The following is a 16,034-nucleotide window of genomic DNA, read 5'->3' as shown; positions in this document are numbered from 1 at the left end:
AGCAGGCTGGCTTTCGTAAATCATATTCTTCTCATGAATTTTTTAATTCAAATAATTCACCCAACATTACTTTAATAAAAAAAAAATAGTACCGTGTATAAGGAAGTTAGCCAAGTCTATACATGGTTGAATAATCCAATTCAAGTGACCTTGATGATTTCAACATGGGGGGCGGTGGGGAGTTGGTGAAAAGCACCAGGTGTAAGTGGAGGTCAGAGAAAAGAATGATCAAGGAGGCTTGGGAGGGGCGGGGGGGGGTGGCTTCTGAGGATTAACCTGAGGGGGCTGCCTGAGGACTCTTCTGGAGGGACAGACAAGCTCCGAGCTATCTGGGCAGAAATGTGGGAATGAGGCAACTTGCTGGTTGGGAAAAGGTTGGACAATCTGGCTAACACCAGACTCTAGAGAAGCTCAACGTGTGTGTGTGTGTGTGTGTGTGTGTGTGTGTGTGTGTGTGTGTGTGACAGAGACAGAGAAACAGACAGAGAGAGACAGAGACAGAGAGACAGAGGGATACAAAAGTCAGGGTTTAGGAAGACAGATTTCAAAGGGCATTTCAAGGAAAATTTAAGGACTCAGTAAGTAAACAGATAATAAAATGACAAAAACAGATGTCAACATGAACACTCACGATACAAATCTGGTGGCTGGAAGACTAGTGGTTATGCTAATAGATACCTGGGAGTTGGAAGAGGAGAAATGGTGAGTCTGCTTCCAAGCTGAAGTTTCCAGATCAGTGAGCTGCTCTATGGAGGGCACATCCTCACGGGACCCCTGGTGACCCTCGTTCTTGTACAACCCCCCGCCTCAATTGTGGGCAGGGCCTGTGAGTTCAATTTAACCATGGAATACAGCAAAGGTGATGGGACGTCATCCCCTGATTACCTCTCATTATAGAAGATTCTGTCCTAGCAGACAGGGCCTTAAAAAGCAAAGTGACAGGCTGTGAACGGCCTTTAGAGGGGGCCACGTGGCAGGAAGTGAGGATGACTGCTAGGAGGTGAGGGTGGCCTCCAGCGAAGAGCCAGTAAGAAGAATCCAGGGCCTTTGGTCCCACGACCACAAGGAAATGAATTCTGCCCACAATGTGAATGAGCTTGGAGGCCGTTTCTTCCCCGGGCCAGCCTCCAGATGAGAATGCGGCTGGCCAACACCTTGACTATGGCCTTAAGACCCTCTACACACTGTGCCCAGACTCCTGACTCACGGAATGGTGAGATCGTAAGTGTGTGTTGTTTTAAGACCCTGAGTCTGTGGTTACTTGTTACACATCTCTCAGAAACTGGAGTAAGTAGACTAAAGTTCAGGACAGAGGTCAGGTATGGACCTGCATCCATAACACATTAGGCGAGAGACCATGTGCTGGAAGCAAATGCCTGGGATTGAGCCCCAACATTTCCTAGCTGGGGGGCTGTGGGCAAGTTGTATTCTCTCTGTACCTCAATTTCTCCATTCATAAAATAGGAAAAATAATGGTACCCATTGCCAAGGTTGCTACTGATGATTACCTTATCAAGTAACTTCTTAGTGCTTAGAACAATACCTGCTCCAGAGTAAGCACTGTTGGGGGAGAGAGGCTGGCTTAGGTCCTCAAAGGCAGAATGTGCTGGGGCGCCTGGGTTAGCTCCGTGGGTTAAGCATCTAACTTTGGCTCAGGTCATGATCTTGGGGTCCTGAGATCAAGCCCTGAGTCAGGCTCCAAGCTCGGCAGGGAGTCTGCTTCTCTCTCTCCCTCTGACCCTCCCCCTGCTCACGCTGTCTCTCGCTCAAATGAATAAAAAAAGTTAAAAAAAAAAAAAAAGGGCAGAATGTGCTAAGAAAGGCGAAGCAAAAGACAAAGCCATGAGCAAGGGAGGAACAAAGATGGGCCAAAGGCAAAGTTAAGAGTCAGAAAGAACATGGCCAAGAGGGTAAACACAGTCACAGTCCAAAGCCTCACTCATCGAGTCAGGAGAGAGTGTCGGTAGAAGGAGATCAAGAAGTATCAGGGAAAGGAGCAGCCATAGAATGAAGGAATTTCCATGGGTTAAAACAGAAATAGTCCGGGGCACCGGGGTAGCATAGTCGGTTGAGTATCCAACTCTCGATTTCGGCTCAGGTCATGATCTCAGGGTCGTGGGATCAAACCCCACGTCAGGCTCCACACTCAGCGTGGGGTCTGCTGGAGATTCTTTCCCTCTGCCCCTCCCCCCAACTCGCGCATACACTCTCTCTAATAAATAAATAAAATCTTAAAAAAACAAAAACAAAAACAGAAATAGCCCAAAAGGGTGGGAGTGGGTGGGATTAACTGTCCTCCAAGACTGAATGGCCTGGCCCACCTTACCTGGCCTCGCTCAAACACACTGGGACGCTCCCCCTCACAGCCTCCTCACTGGCTCTCACCATCTACTCCCAGAATGCCCTTCCTTGATACCCACACTTCCGCCTGGTGTTTGCCCAGAAGCCCCTTCTCATCAGGGCGGTCCTGACCAACATATGCTATACGTTCATCTACACCATCTAGCCCCCTACTGCCACTCGACAAGATTTAGCAGTTGTAATATTTACTGTTTTTCTCTCTCCCCTGCTAGGATGCAAGCTTCACAAAGACAGATTTCTGACTATATTTTCTGCTGATAAATTCCAAGGGTTTAGAATGGGGCATAGCTCACAAAAGGGCCTCAGAGACATGACAAGGAAAAGCAACATATAATTCGGAACTAGATCCTTCGGCTTATAAAAGGACATTACGAGAGCAGGCGCAACCTGCCTGGGGTCTGAGGATTCGGAGGTAGTCACGTGTCAGTGTTGATTTCCTGATGTCATCGTGGTTGTAGGAAAGATGACTAAGAATTCCAGGACGGCAGAGCATCATCAGTAACGTACTCTCAAGAGGCTGGGAGGGGTGGTGGCGGTGGGCAGAGGAAAAAGCTCTCTTGGACTACACTCCCAACTTTCTGTGACTGCTTCAATTTTTTTTTTAGCATTGTTAAAAATAAAAAATTTAAAAAAGAAAAACCTTGTCTTGAAAGTAATAACGAAAAAAAACCTAAAAAGATACTCATCACTTTATTATAAACGGTTATTTCTGGAAAGGGCAACGAAATTGATGGGGAAACAAAGGAGAGGAACTTTCATTTTTACTCTGGGTGGTTTTTATATAAAACAGGTATTCTTTACATAATCAGATATGGGGGGGGGGGGAGTTGGTCCACAGAAATGACACGTACCCTGGACCCTAGTCCTCAATGAAAACCCCGGACCCCAAGCAAAGACGACACTCACTCTCCTCTCCTTTCTTAGTCTTCCAGACGCTCTGTGTCTGCTCTGAGTCTTGCGTAAACTCTGTTCTCACCTCCCCTCAGCTCCCATTTGATTTCTATCCTGTGTAAAGCCAAGGACCCTCCTCGCTGGGCACTGTGGGACCCCCTCCGGGTCCTCGGACCCGGCCAGCCTGCGTCACCACCACCCCCCAGGGCCACTGCAGGCACAGCCAGGGCGAGACTTGGTGACGAGTGCTGTGGAGGCAGCCTCCCTGCCCACCTGGTGAGGACAAGCCTCCTCCAGCTCCTGTACCCTGGAGCTCGAGATAAAGGGACTTTGCCAGTGAAACTGGCAGCATCTGCTGGCTTGGGAGATTCTCTTGGAGATAAGATGACAAAATTGAGGCGGTGCCTGGTGGCCGGGCTCCGCGGTGGAGGACCAGGTGAATCCAGACCAGAACTCCCGCTGGGCTGGGGCCCGAACAGCCCTGAATCTGGGGTGCGCTTAGGTCCTGGTACGAGGGCCAGGAGTCGCGCGGCTGCAGGCCCGGAGAACCGAGGGGCAGCGAGGAGAGGGGAGTGAGATGACCTCAATCTTGCGGAGCCCTCAGGCTCTCCAGCTTCCTCTGGCCCTGATCAAGCCTGATGCTGTTGCTCACCCCCTGATTCTGGAGGCTGTTCATCAGCAGATTCTGAGCAACAAGTTCCTTATTGTACGAATGAGAGAACTTCTGTGGAGAAAAGAAGAATGCCAGAAGTTTTACCAAGAGCATGAAGGGCGTTTTTCTATCAGCGGCTGGTGGAGTTCATGGCCAGCGGGCCAATCCGAGCCTACATCCTCGCCCACAAGGATGCCATCCAGCTCTGGAGGACACTGATGGGACCCACCAGAGTGTTTCGAGCACGTCATGTGGCCCCAGATTCAATTCGTGGACGTTTCGGCCTCACTGACACCCGCAACACCACCCATGGCTCTGACTCTGTGGTTTCAGCCAGTAGAGAGATTGCAGCCTTCTTCCCTGACTTCAGTGAACAGCGCTGGTATGAGGAAGAGGAGCCCCAGCTGCGCTGTGGCCCTGTGCGCTACAGTCCAGAGGGAGGCAGCCACTGTGCAGCCGGACCAGGAGGCCCAGAACCAGCCTGATGCAAGCCTGGTGGTCTGTGAAGACTGGTGGCATTGCCCAGCCTTTTCTCAGAGACCTCCTGGGACCAGGGAGGCCTGGGGACCATGGCGCCATCTCTGCTGGGCACCACACCCACCTGAGGATCTAGCTCCTCACTGCCACCTGCTCTAGAATCTAGTTCTCTATCTACCTCTTTTCCAGAATGTTCATGGGTGATTCAGAGGAATAATGGTTCTTTTCTCTGAAAACTATTCATCTTTTTCAAGGAATTTGCCTAATTGACTTGCCTGAAAAATGCAGTGACTCTCTAATAACCACCATGTGGCCTGTCTTCCTCAATAAAAGTCAACGTTCTACTAAATCCTCAAGGCTAGGAGCACTACTCGAGGTGCTTTCTCGCTCTCCTTAAGTGAAGTAATTAAACCTGTCACAGGAGTGCCTGGGTGGCTCAGTCGGTTAAGCATCTGACTCTTGATTTCGGCTCAGGTCATGATTAGGTCGTAGGCTCGAGCCCCACATCAAGCTCCATGCTCAGTGCAGAGTCTGCTTGAGATTCTCTCTTTCTCGCTTTGCCCCTCCCCCTGCTCTCTCTCTCTTTCTCTAAAATAAATTAAAAGGAGCACCTGGGTGGCTCAGCCGGTTAAGCGTCTGCCTTCGGCTCAGGTCAGGATCCCAGAGTCCTGGGATTGAGCCCCACATCGGGCTCCCTGCTTGGCAGGAAGCCTGCTTCTCCCTCTCCCACTCCCCCTGCTTGTGTTCCCTCTCTCGCTGTGTCTCTCTGTCAAATAAACAAATTAAAATAAAATAAAATAAAAAATAAATTAAAAAAAAAAGACAAAATTGACAAATGTCTCTTACCGTATTTACATTTTTTTGACTGTAAAGAACTTTGCAATTTACTGAAGTCGCTCAGCTTCCAATTTTTAAAAAAATGTTTACTATGGTCATTTTTAAGATGGTTACATAATCCCCATGGACCCATAACCCAACTTCAACTATTCAATCCTGTTTCACTATAACCCTCCCATACTGGATTCTTTATGTTGGGGAAAATCTCAAACATCAAATTATGCCATCCATAAGTACTTAATATACTGCTAAAAGAGGACCTTTTCCTTAAACATCAACATAACACTTTTTATACCAAAAATTCCTCTCTGGTATGAATTATCCATTTAGTTTCTAAACATCTGTGATGTTTTCTCTTTCTCTCTCTCTCTCTCTCTCTCACACACACACACACACACACACACACACACACACACACACACACACAGAGTGGGTCTGTTCAAATCAAAATCTAAACAGGATCCACACACTGCATTCAGCTGACTCTTGGGTTCCTTTATTCAGGACTTCCTCCTTCTTCCTCTTTTTCTTTCCTCTGCATTTCAGTGTCCCCTGTAGAGTTAAATGTCTCTGCCATGGAAGGTACTCCTCTGTCCCTCCCCTTCTCTGACTCCCCTAACCTCCTCCCTGATCATCTTTTTAAAAACTATTTTGTCAGTAAGTCCCGGACATGCCTAGGACAGTGGTACTTGATGCTCAGGCTCCAGCAAGGATCCTGAGGAGGAAGAAGTAAGACCCCCATGCCCCCGCTCCCAGGAGCTCTGCTAATCACACCATCAACTGACATAGAAAGAAAAGTGCATGGAAATTCCCCAGAAACACCCATAAGGGCATCGCTCTGCAATTAGCCATGACTTGGGTGAAATCACTGTCCTTCTTGGGCCTTACTTCCCTCATCTTTAAACTTTGAAGATGAGGGGCGCCAGGGTGGCCCCGTCGGTTGAGCATGTGACTCTTGGTTTTGGCTCAGGTCATGATCTTGGGGCCCTGGGATCAAGCCCTGCATCGGGCTCTGTGCTCAGTGAGGAGTCTGCTAGAGATTATCTCTGTCTCCCTCTCCCTCTGCTCCTCCCCCTGCGCTCTCTCTCGCTCTCAAATAAATAAATAAATAAGATCTTTAAAATACAAAGATGAACAACATAATGAGGACATTGACATTAACTGGGCATTTAGTGCCCAAAGATCCTTCAAAAGTCCTTCCAGCCAAGTCTGTGATTTTAAGTATCAAACTCACACAATGCGTCAGCAAAGAACACGCCCCCGCCTTTGTTGGGGGGATGGGGGAGAGATTCCATAAATGGGACAATAACGACAAAGAAACTAAGATCACAGATGCGGGTTATAAACAAAACTTCAGTCATCAACATAATTTCAGTTTGAAGAGCATGGTACTGTTTCCAATCTGAGCCACACTAACGGATATACGATAAAGGATGGTACAAAAGGTTAATGGTAGAATCTTGGGTATGTGGGTGTTTCTAGACCAGTGGTTCCTTTTTTTTTTTTTTAATATTTTATTTTTTATTTTTTTGAAAGATTTTATTTATTTATTTGACAGAGAGAGACACAGTGAGAGAGGGAACACAAGCAGGGGGAGTGGGAGAGGGAGGAACAGGCCTCCCGCTGAGCAGGGAGCCTGATGCGGGGCTCGATCCCTCCATCCTGGGATCATGACCTGAGCCGAAGGCAGACACTTAACAACTGAGCCACCCAGGCGCCCCTAGACCAGTGGTTCCTAATGGGGGAGATTTTTACTCCCCTTTCCCCAGGGATATTTGGCGACATCTGGCGACACTCTCGGTGTCACAGCTGGGGCAGTGTGCCCAGGAGGCTGCTATCTATCCCACAGGACACTGTGTACCACAAAGAAGCATCCAGCTCAAAGTGCCAACAGCTCTGAGTTTGAGAAACCCCGAGGGAGAATCTTCTAGTTACCCAAGCGAAACTGTACCATGCCCGGGGTTTCAGGGGGAGGCTACTAAGTTCTAAAACCACAGGATACACACCCCGTGTTATAAGCTGCTACACTGCAGACCACTCCAATACATGAGGTTTGATCAAGAGACTGTCTTGGTTTGGTTTGGTTTGGTTATCAAGATAAATCAGAACACATATTTCTGAATCTGAACTCTTCCCTCAATGTAGTCATCTTGGGAAATTACTTGGAAGACATCACTCAACTGAAGGATTTACCGTGTGTAGTAGACTTATCTTGGAATGATAGCACCTGTGCCGTGGCAGCCTCATTGAGGCCATGAGTCACGAGTGGCCTTGGGACTCCGTGGCTCGAAAGGAAGTGACAGGCAATGAACAGGCCAGTGAGTAAGACAATTCCAGTGAGAATTCCAATGGCCCCCAGTACCATGATGAGACCAGAGCAGTGGGAGGGGTTTGGGGACATTGTGTGCTGAGGGGCGGCTACTTCATATTGGACACTCTGGGAGGCTTGTCTGGAGAGGGGATAAGAATGGAAGTAGAAATCAACTGAGGGGGGCCCCTGGGTGGCTCACTCAGTTGAACGTCTGCGTACAGCTCAGGTCATGATCCCAGGGTCCTGGGATGGAGTCCCATGTTGGGTTCCTTGCTCAGCGGGAAGCCTGCTTCTCCCTCTGCCTGCTGCCTGCTTGTGCGCTCTCTCCCACTCTCTGACAAATAAATAAATAAAATCTTTAAAAAAAGAAAAAAGAAAAGAAACCAACTGAGAGGCAATTGCATCAAGAATTTTACTGAAAGTCAAAACTACCCAAAAAGAGAAAGACTTGCCACTGAGGAAGCTATTCCAAAGAACATGCCCCAGACTCTAAAAGCTATTTCCAAAGAAGAGGCCCCAAATCTCTGACCAGTGGTTGTCTCTTTCAAACAAGTGCTGGGCAGTGGGGCCTGCCCATCACGTGACCCCTTTCAAAAGATGTTTTGACATCAGCCTCTTTACCTCGCACAGGGCCAACGTCCCTCAGCAGGGGGCGCCGAAGAGCACCCACCACGACCACCACCTCTCTGAGAAGCCTAGACATGGCGCCTCATAGGCAAGGAATTCTAGCACCAAAGGAATAGCAAATAAAAGCTCAGACCTGCCTGGAATGTTCTCCGCCAGTACTTTTATTTACGTCCTTGAGGGTTCTGGTCTCCCGATCCTCAAGGAGTCAACTGCAGCCAAGGGTGGGCAGTAGAGAAAGTGAGGCTCAGGCTTTGAGTCTGGGAATCCATTACCTTCCCCCTCTTTTTCCTGGGGGTGTTTTCCTTAGACTCATTATTCTTGGCCACATCTGCCATAAGACCCACGGGGCCAGGATGGGGGTGGGTCTAGAAAATGAGGTGAAGGAGGCTTCTCAGCCCGTTTAAAGCATAAGCTCCAGGCCAACCCGACACACGGACAAAGAGGGTCTTCCCTCTCCACGCCCCCACCCCCCGCCCCAGTCTACTCCAGGGAACTATCCTGTGGTCTGAGCAAAAACCAGTCTGTACTCAGGAGTCTGTCTTCTCCTCTCTCCCCTGGGGCAGTCGTGGGTGGCTGGCCGGTCAAGAGTTGGAGGACCTTCTGTCTTAGCCCTTAGTTTATCATCTCCCTCTCCCACAAAAAGCAACTAACAAGGCAGGAAGGAAGCAAAATGCTACAATCTGTGCACAGATTCAGAAGCGCTATGGTAAGAACTAATTTAGACATCACCACATCCTAAGAGGTCCCCTGCCTGCCCAGACGAACGCTTCCTACTTCAAAGAAAGATTGTTAATTACACATTATGACACTAATTATATCCAAATGCATTATGAAACAGGATCCTTGCTAAGCAATTGTATTATTTTAATTCCTTTCTTCTGTCATTTTTAATAATTGCTCTCTGGCTCTTATTACATTAAGATGCAATTAAGAAAGAAAAGTCCTTTATATTTTAAATCTACTGCATTTTTTTTTTTTTTTACATAAAGAATTCCACAGCCTTCCCCAATAAGGTAGCACACAGTATGGCCGAAAGACAAAAGGAACAACTTAGATAAAACTAGCTGAGACCCATTTAGGGGGAGAAAATGCGAGTCTACTTATTTTGAGAACCCTTGGCATTTACTGAAACGATGGAGAATTCTTGATCACACCAAGGGAAAACAAACCACATACTTGTACACTCATATGGAAGAGAAAGCTCTCTACCATCCAAGGAAGAGGGCATGGCAAATCAGGACTCAAATGTTAAACTCTGGGATTACTAAATGTTCAACACTAATATTCAGTACTAATATTAATTGAATACGAATATTCAACCACCTGCCCAGTAAAATGACACCAGTATTAAATGTGAACCTACCCATGCTGAATTATATTTCCTTTGAAGTATAAAAATAATGTCATCTAATCTGTAGAAGAATGAACAAATTAGAATAAAATTTTGAACAATTTTAAGCCACAATTTGTGAGCCATAAAATTTCACATTCACACACACTAAGGCTGAGTGGCATTTCAGTGACTGGCCTTATTCATCCTTTACTTATTTTCTAGTCCATAGGTCAGTAAACTTTCTTTCTGTGAAGAATGAAATAGTAAACATTTCAGGTTTTGTTCAGGTAATTACTCAACTCTGCCCCCAACATAGCACTAACTCATGTTATTATTGGCCATGCAACCACGGACAATAATAACAAAGCGGTGTAGCTTTGTTCCAATAAAAATTTATTTACTGGGGCTCCTGGGTGGCTCAGTCAGTTAAGCAGCTGACTCTTGATTTCAGCTCTGGTCACGATCCCGAGATCATGACATCAAACCCCACGTTGGGCTCTGCTCTCAGTGAAGAGTCTGCTTGAGGATTCTCTCTCTCTCTCTCTCCCCCTCTGCCCCTCCCCCTGCTTGCACACACTCTCGCTCTAAAAAATAATAAATAAATAAATCTTAAAAAAAAAAAAAGAAAAAGAATGGAGGCTTTAACATTTTATTTACAAAAACAGACCCATGGACTCATCATCAGAGAAATGCAAATCAAAACCACAATGAAATACCATCTCACACCCCGTCAGAATGGCGAAAATCAAAAACACAAGAAACAAGTATTGGTAAGGATGTACAAAAAAGGAACCCTCTTACACTGTTGGTGGGAATGCAAACTGGTGCAGCCACTCTGGAAAACAGCATGGAGGTTCCTCAAAAAGCTAAAACCAGAACTATCCTATGATCCAGCAGCCACACTACTAGGTATTTACCCAAAAAATACAAAAACACTAATTCAAAAGGGATATATACAGCCCTATGTTTATAGCAGCATTATTTACAATAGTCAAGCTATGGAAGCAGCCCAAATGTCCATCAACTGAGGAATGGATAAAGAAGACTAGGGGTATATCATGGAATATTACTCAACCATAAGAAAGACTGAAATCTTTCCATTTGCAATGACATGGATAGGGGTAGAGAGTAAAATGCTAAGTGAAATAAGTCCGTCAGAGAAATATGATTTCACTGATATGTAGAATTTAAGAAACAAAACAAACAAGCATAGGGAAAAGAGAGAGAGAGAGAGAGAGAGAAACCAAGAAACAGACTCTTAACTATAGAGACAAACTGATGGTCACCAGAGGGGAGGTCGGTGGGAGATGGGGGAAACAGGTGATGGAGACCGAGGGGTGTACTTATCAGGATGAGCACTGAGTGATGTATGGAACTGCTGAAATCACTATACTGTATAATTGAAACTAATATAACACTGTATGTTAACAATACTGGAATTAAAATTTAAAACTTAATTTAAAAAAAAAAAACAGGCCCAGGGGCTAAATTTGCCTCCTCTTGGTCTAGTGCTCAGGGTGCTGGGAAGGAGAAGTGAAACAGCATACTTCAAACGCTCCTGTAAGAAAGTGGCAGGAACAAGAGTGATCTGAAACTACTCACCAGGGCACGAAACCCCAGAGTATTCTTCCCATCATACCAAGTACTTTTCCAAGACCAAAACCAAGTCTAGACACACGAGGTAGGAACTGGTCCTCAACAATCTTTGTTCTCAAGATACAAGGGTCTCTCGCTCAGAGAAGCAGCTTCTACTCTGTCATGGGGCTTGTCTTCTGAACTGGGCATCCAGTGGAGGTTCAGCACTGACCTCCTCCAACCCTGGCCATTTCTGTGGCTGGCAGTAGGCCAGGGCCAGGGACACGAGTTGTGGTCACGGAGTTAAAAGAGGTGACTTGTCCACCAGGGAAGGAACCCGTCCAGCAACTCATAAACCACTCAAGAATGAAGAACATCCATAGGCAAGCCCTCCCACAGCTGGCCTTGAACTCCTCCTACCTGCTGAATGGCCGGGGAGGGTCCCGGGAGCCTGGAGCGGCCAAGGTCCACCAATGTCACCTCTCAACCGCCCCAAGACATGTGGCTCTTCCCTCTCTGGACACCTCCTCCTCTCTCACACCTCACACCCCATCCATCAGCGAATCCTACCAGCTCTCCCTTCAAAATGTATCAGGAGTTTGGCTGCTTTTCACCAATTCCATCACCAGTATGCTAGTCAGAGCCACCTGCTAGTTGGTCTTACTAATTCTGCCATTGATCCTGCCTCCCCCCAAACAGTATTCCCATGTTAAAAAATTAAGTGAGATCATGTCCATCCATGGTCCCCAAAATCCTTACAATGGCCTGCAAGGCCCTGTGTAATCTGGGTCCCCATACACCCCCCCCACTGCCCATCACCTCAATCACCCCTTAGTCCTCTCCTGCTCGCTCACACTGTAACAGGTGCAACAGTCTCCTTTAGCTCCTCAAACACGCCTGAACACACCTGAAACTCAGGACCTCTGCTCTTCTCCTGCCTCGGCCTGGAACGTTCTCTCCCAGAAAGGCACCTGGCTTCCTCCCTCGCCTCCCTCCTGTCTTTGCTCAAATGTGTCCTCAGAGAGATCTTCCCTGATCATCCTATGAAAATCACAGGCCAACCCTCCAACCCCACCACCAGGATGCTCTACCACCCCTCCTCGCTTGGTTTCTCCCCAAAGCATGAATCAGCAGCGAACATGCTGTGCCTTAACTCAGACTTCACACACACTAGAAGGTCAGCTCTATGAGGCCAGGCATGTCCTCGAACTGAGACAGGCATGCAGCAGGTGGTAAAAAAGCATTTGTTGAACAAATTAATCCCCTTCTATTTATCAGCCCTGGAGTATCTCAGACGATTCCTTTTTTTTTTCCCCCTTCCATTCTTCATTTTTAGCATCTTTATTTTTTATCCTACTTTCATCTTCATTCAATCATGCTTATGGATTCTTGTTTCTTCCTTTTTCACTCCACATCTTGCCCTCCCTTCCTTGTTTTATTACCCAGAACCGTTTAAGTAGACTTCTACATCTAAAAACAGAGGCTTTTTTAAATTAGTTTCTACCAAATCCTGACTCCAGTGTCAAATATGTAAAGAATCCAGGAGTTGGCAATAATGTCTTTTAAAAAACTCGCTGATCATCTTTGAAGGATAATATGGAATCGATTCATTATTCTGGTAAATAAAAGAATCAAGCCATTATTCTGCCTTTTATATACAAACGATACCTCGAGGTAATTTTTTTAAAAGACTGAAATAAAGTTCTTTATAAAAATGTTCCAGGGGCGCCTGGCTGGCTCAGTCATTAGGCGTCTGCCTTCGGCTCAGGTCATGATCCCAGGGTCCTGGGATCCAGCCCCGCATCGGGCTCCCCGCTCGGCAGGAAGCCTGTTTCTCCCTCTCCCACTCCCCCTGCTTGTGTTCCCTCTCTCGCTGTGTCTCTCTCTGTCAAATAAATAAATAAAATCTTTAAAAAAAAAAATGTTCCAGCTAATAAATACAGAAGAAATGACGGAATGAGATTATCACCTTTTTGTAAACACCTTAAATTAAAGATGATGTAGGCACCCAATGGAGGCCATCAGTGGCTACTGGAGCCCCTAAAAAATACTGGATGATCAGATTCCTGGCACCTGCCACCTCAAAAAGACACAAAATCTGTCACCTGATGAAGTTACATTAATCACGCATGAAATACCGTTGCCCAAAAATAGGAACTTGAATCGAATAAAGCCTTTAGTTTATAGGACATTATGGAGACAATAAACACGTTTAATGACAACACAGGGATGCCGGCCGCAGAGTCTACATTGTGGGCAATGCCACAGGACAAAAGGGCCAGCTTCTTGACCAAATATATTGCCAGAGAGAACAAGACAGGGACAGGAAACCTACATATTAAAAGAGACTTAAGAGACACTATCAACCGAATGCCGTGTGTGGACTTTAAGTCTTTTCATTTACTCTGAGCGACTTTTAACTAACTGTGAAAAAATATTTTATCAGACAATCAGGGAAATCTGAATGTGCATATTCAGTGATATTAAATGAATTATCATTCTTTTGTACGTGATAATAGCGTGTTGAGGTGTAACTAAAAGAACCCTATCTTTTCAGAGTCATAAGGAAATATTTAAAAACAAATCTGATTTTCTTTTTAAATCCACATCTTAAAATTCTTCTTCAAGCAAAGGACTTTGGTTGTTTTGATCCTATAGAAGTCACTGCTTTTCAAAGATACCCATAAATGAGGTGATGCAGAAAGAAGTAGTGAATATCAACAAACGTGAGGCATGGATTTAGGGCTGTATGATAAACATATAAATGAAAAAGCAAATAGACTGATATACCCTTGACACACCTAGAAAGTCCCTCAAAGCATACAGGAGAGTATAAACTGCTCACCATGCGGAGGTCAGGCTTCTGATAATGTTAATATCTGGAACACAGCCATCTGGAAATTAAAGAAAAAAAAATACTTCTGAGTGACCAACAGCTTTCCCAAAGCCCATGCATTTTACCCCATGAAAGAAAAAGAAGCATGTCATTTATAAAACTGTATCCGACAAGGCATCATCAAGAACGAACAGCGGAGGGGAAAAGCAGAGCACTCGGAATTAGAAGCGGAGGAGTAGAGCCATCCGGGAGTTTACAACAAAGACAGAGTCCACACAGCCTCAGCCCCCAGGGGCATCCCCCCTCACACAGCCTCCTACAGTAACAATATCCCCAAGTCCGCAGCACCGTTCCACCCAGGCTCAGAATGCTGGTAAAGAAACAAGAGGGTCAATATCGACACCGCTTTAACATTATTTTCATTCATTAAGATGGTTAAAATCTAAGAAGCTCCTTTCTTCCCTTAAGAAGGGAGGAAACAGGTTCCAGGGAAAAGCAGAACTGAGATGAAGGAGCAAAAGTGAAGATGAGTTTCGAACTTGAGACTGAGGCAAGGCTTCTTAGCAAGGAGCACCCGCCCACAGGTGCCCGAGCGGGCTCCTCGCAGCCGGCCCAGCCTGGTTCTCAACGCTGGGTGGGTTGGACTGGAAGTCCTAGAGGATCCCAAACAATTCCAAGGTTTTATGGGGCATAATGTTTAAAAAAAAAAAAAAAATTCTGATGTTTGTTAAAAAATGGTAAGGAAGACTTTATTCAGGGCTATTGCAAAAGAGGAGAGATGGAGCTCAACTCAATGCAGCAAAGACACCTGGGATGTATAACAAACAAGCAGAGCGAGGGGAGGACACGTCAAGGGTGGGGGGGGCAGTTCTTACTAAACCCACAGAAAATAGGATTCCTGCTGAAGGCAGCCCCCGGTGACCAGGTATTGCATACCAAGGTGATCACCTACAAGAGTGGGGGATTCTCTCTAAACCGACTTAGTGGGATTCCCGCTACAACTGGGCTGGGCACGCCAAAGACAGGACAGGGACCACACAAGGTCCAGGTCTAATCAAAAAGAGGGCTCAAAGGACCCTGACCTAAGTTTGCTTAAGGAGAGGATCATTGTCAGTGATGGTAACCCCGCCTTATAATAGAGATGCCGGCACCCAGAGATGGTATCCAAGGCCCCGAGGTGCCGAGCGGGAGCCGGGAACAGATCCCAGACTTCCCAGAGCCAAGCTGTGCGGTGTGAGTTACACCTGCTGCCTCACCATAATTACACTGCATAATTCTTTTTAATTTCCCAACTGCTTCCCCACATATAATTTCTGTTTTGCAAAAATCTAGAAATGCCCATTTCTATACATCCAGCTATCATGTGAGAGAAAAGTACCTTTGAACATAACACCATGTGAGTAATATATATGTAATTCCCTGAGATACCGAGGAAGACGAATTCATCGTCATGAGTCGTAATGAAGCCTTTCAAAGTAGCCTTGTAATAACAGGCCTACAAATAAAATAGGAAAAAAAAAGAAAAGAAAAGAAAAAAGAAAAACCTAAAAGCCTGGATTTAAAAGCATCTGAATAAAAACAGGAAGCTTCCAACCATGAACAGGATTACAAAACCTCCAGAGCATAAGCTAAGCAGTTTCCCATGATGCCCGATCCCCCAAGGAGAGCATTTAAGGATGACAAAGCTTCTCCTTCGCAGTTTCAAAAGTGCCATCGACTGGATAAAAGGTACTTAAGAATCTGAAGGGTCACATGCTCAATATTGTCTGGTTGTATCCCATCTTTTTTCCCCTGGAATGTATGCCCTGGGAGCCTGACCTTCATGGCCTGCATCAACCAGGCTCCCTTGCCCTCTGGCCTTGTGGCAGATAAGAGTAGAAGCTGGAGAGCAGGAGTTGGGTAAGAAGGAAAGAGCACGTATCCCCCTGCTTCCTCCCTGCCGGGTCACTGGAGGTCTCTCCACAGGTCACAGCTTCACTTCAGGAACCCTCTCCCCCTCAACTTAGCTCTAGGGGCTGAAGAGTGCCATAGACTGAATATGTCCCCCAAATCCACAAGTTGAAACCTACCCCCCAATATGCTAGTATTAGGAGGTGGGGCCTTGGGGCTGATTAGGTCATGAGGGTGGGGACCC

The 16,034-nt window shown here is 46.3% G+C and overlaps 1 protein-coding gene and 1 pseudogene across 4 annotated transcripts in view; one reads left to right on the top strand and one right to left on the bottom strand.

Moving 5' to 3' along the window:
* TIAM1 (TIAM Rac1 associated GEF 1) overlaps positions 1-16,034 on the bottom strand; it is a 370,474-nt gene that overhangs the window by 282,426 nt on the left and 72,014 nt on the right. For all 4 annotated transcript variants that reach the window (XM_073891280.1, XM_073891258.1, XM_073891273.1 and 1 more), the window contains exon 2: positions 13,910-13,958. The gene's annotated coding sequence lies outside the window, so the exon portion shown is untranslated. The remainder of the gene's footprint in view (positions 1-13,909; positions 13,959-16,034) is intronic.
* Positions 3,657-5,164, top strand: LOC112824436 (nucleoside diphosphate kinase 6 pseudogene; annotated as a pseudogene).

The sequence above is a fragment of the Callorhinus ursinus genome, unplaced genomic scaffold (assembly GCF_003265705.2).
Source record: "Callorhinus ursinus isolate GAN/ISIS: 27379988/994484 unplaced genomic scaffold, GSC_fseal_2.0 scaffold1, whole genome shotgun sequence".
Lineage (NCBI taxonomy): Eukaryota > Metazoa > Chordata > Mammalia > Carnivora > Otariidae > Callorhinus > Callorhinus ursinus.
Note: the sequence above shows the minus strand (reverse complement) of the source record. Positions and strands in the feature narration are given on the sequence as shown.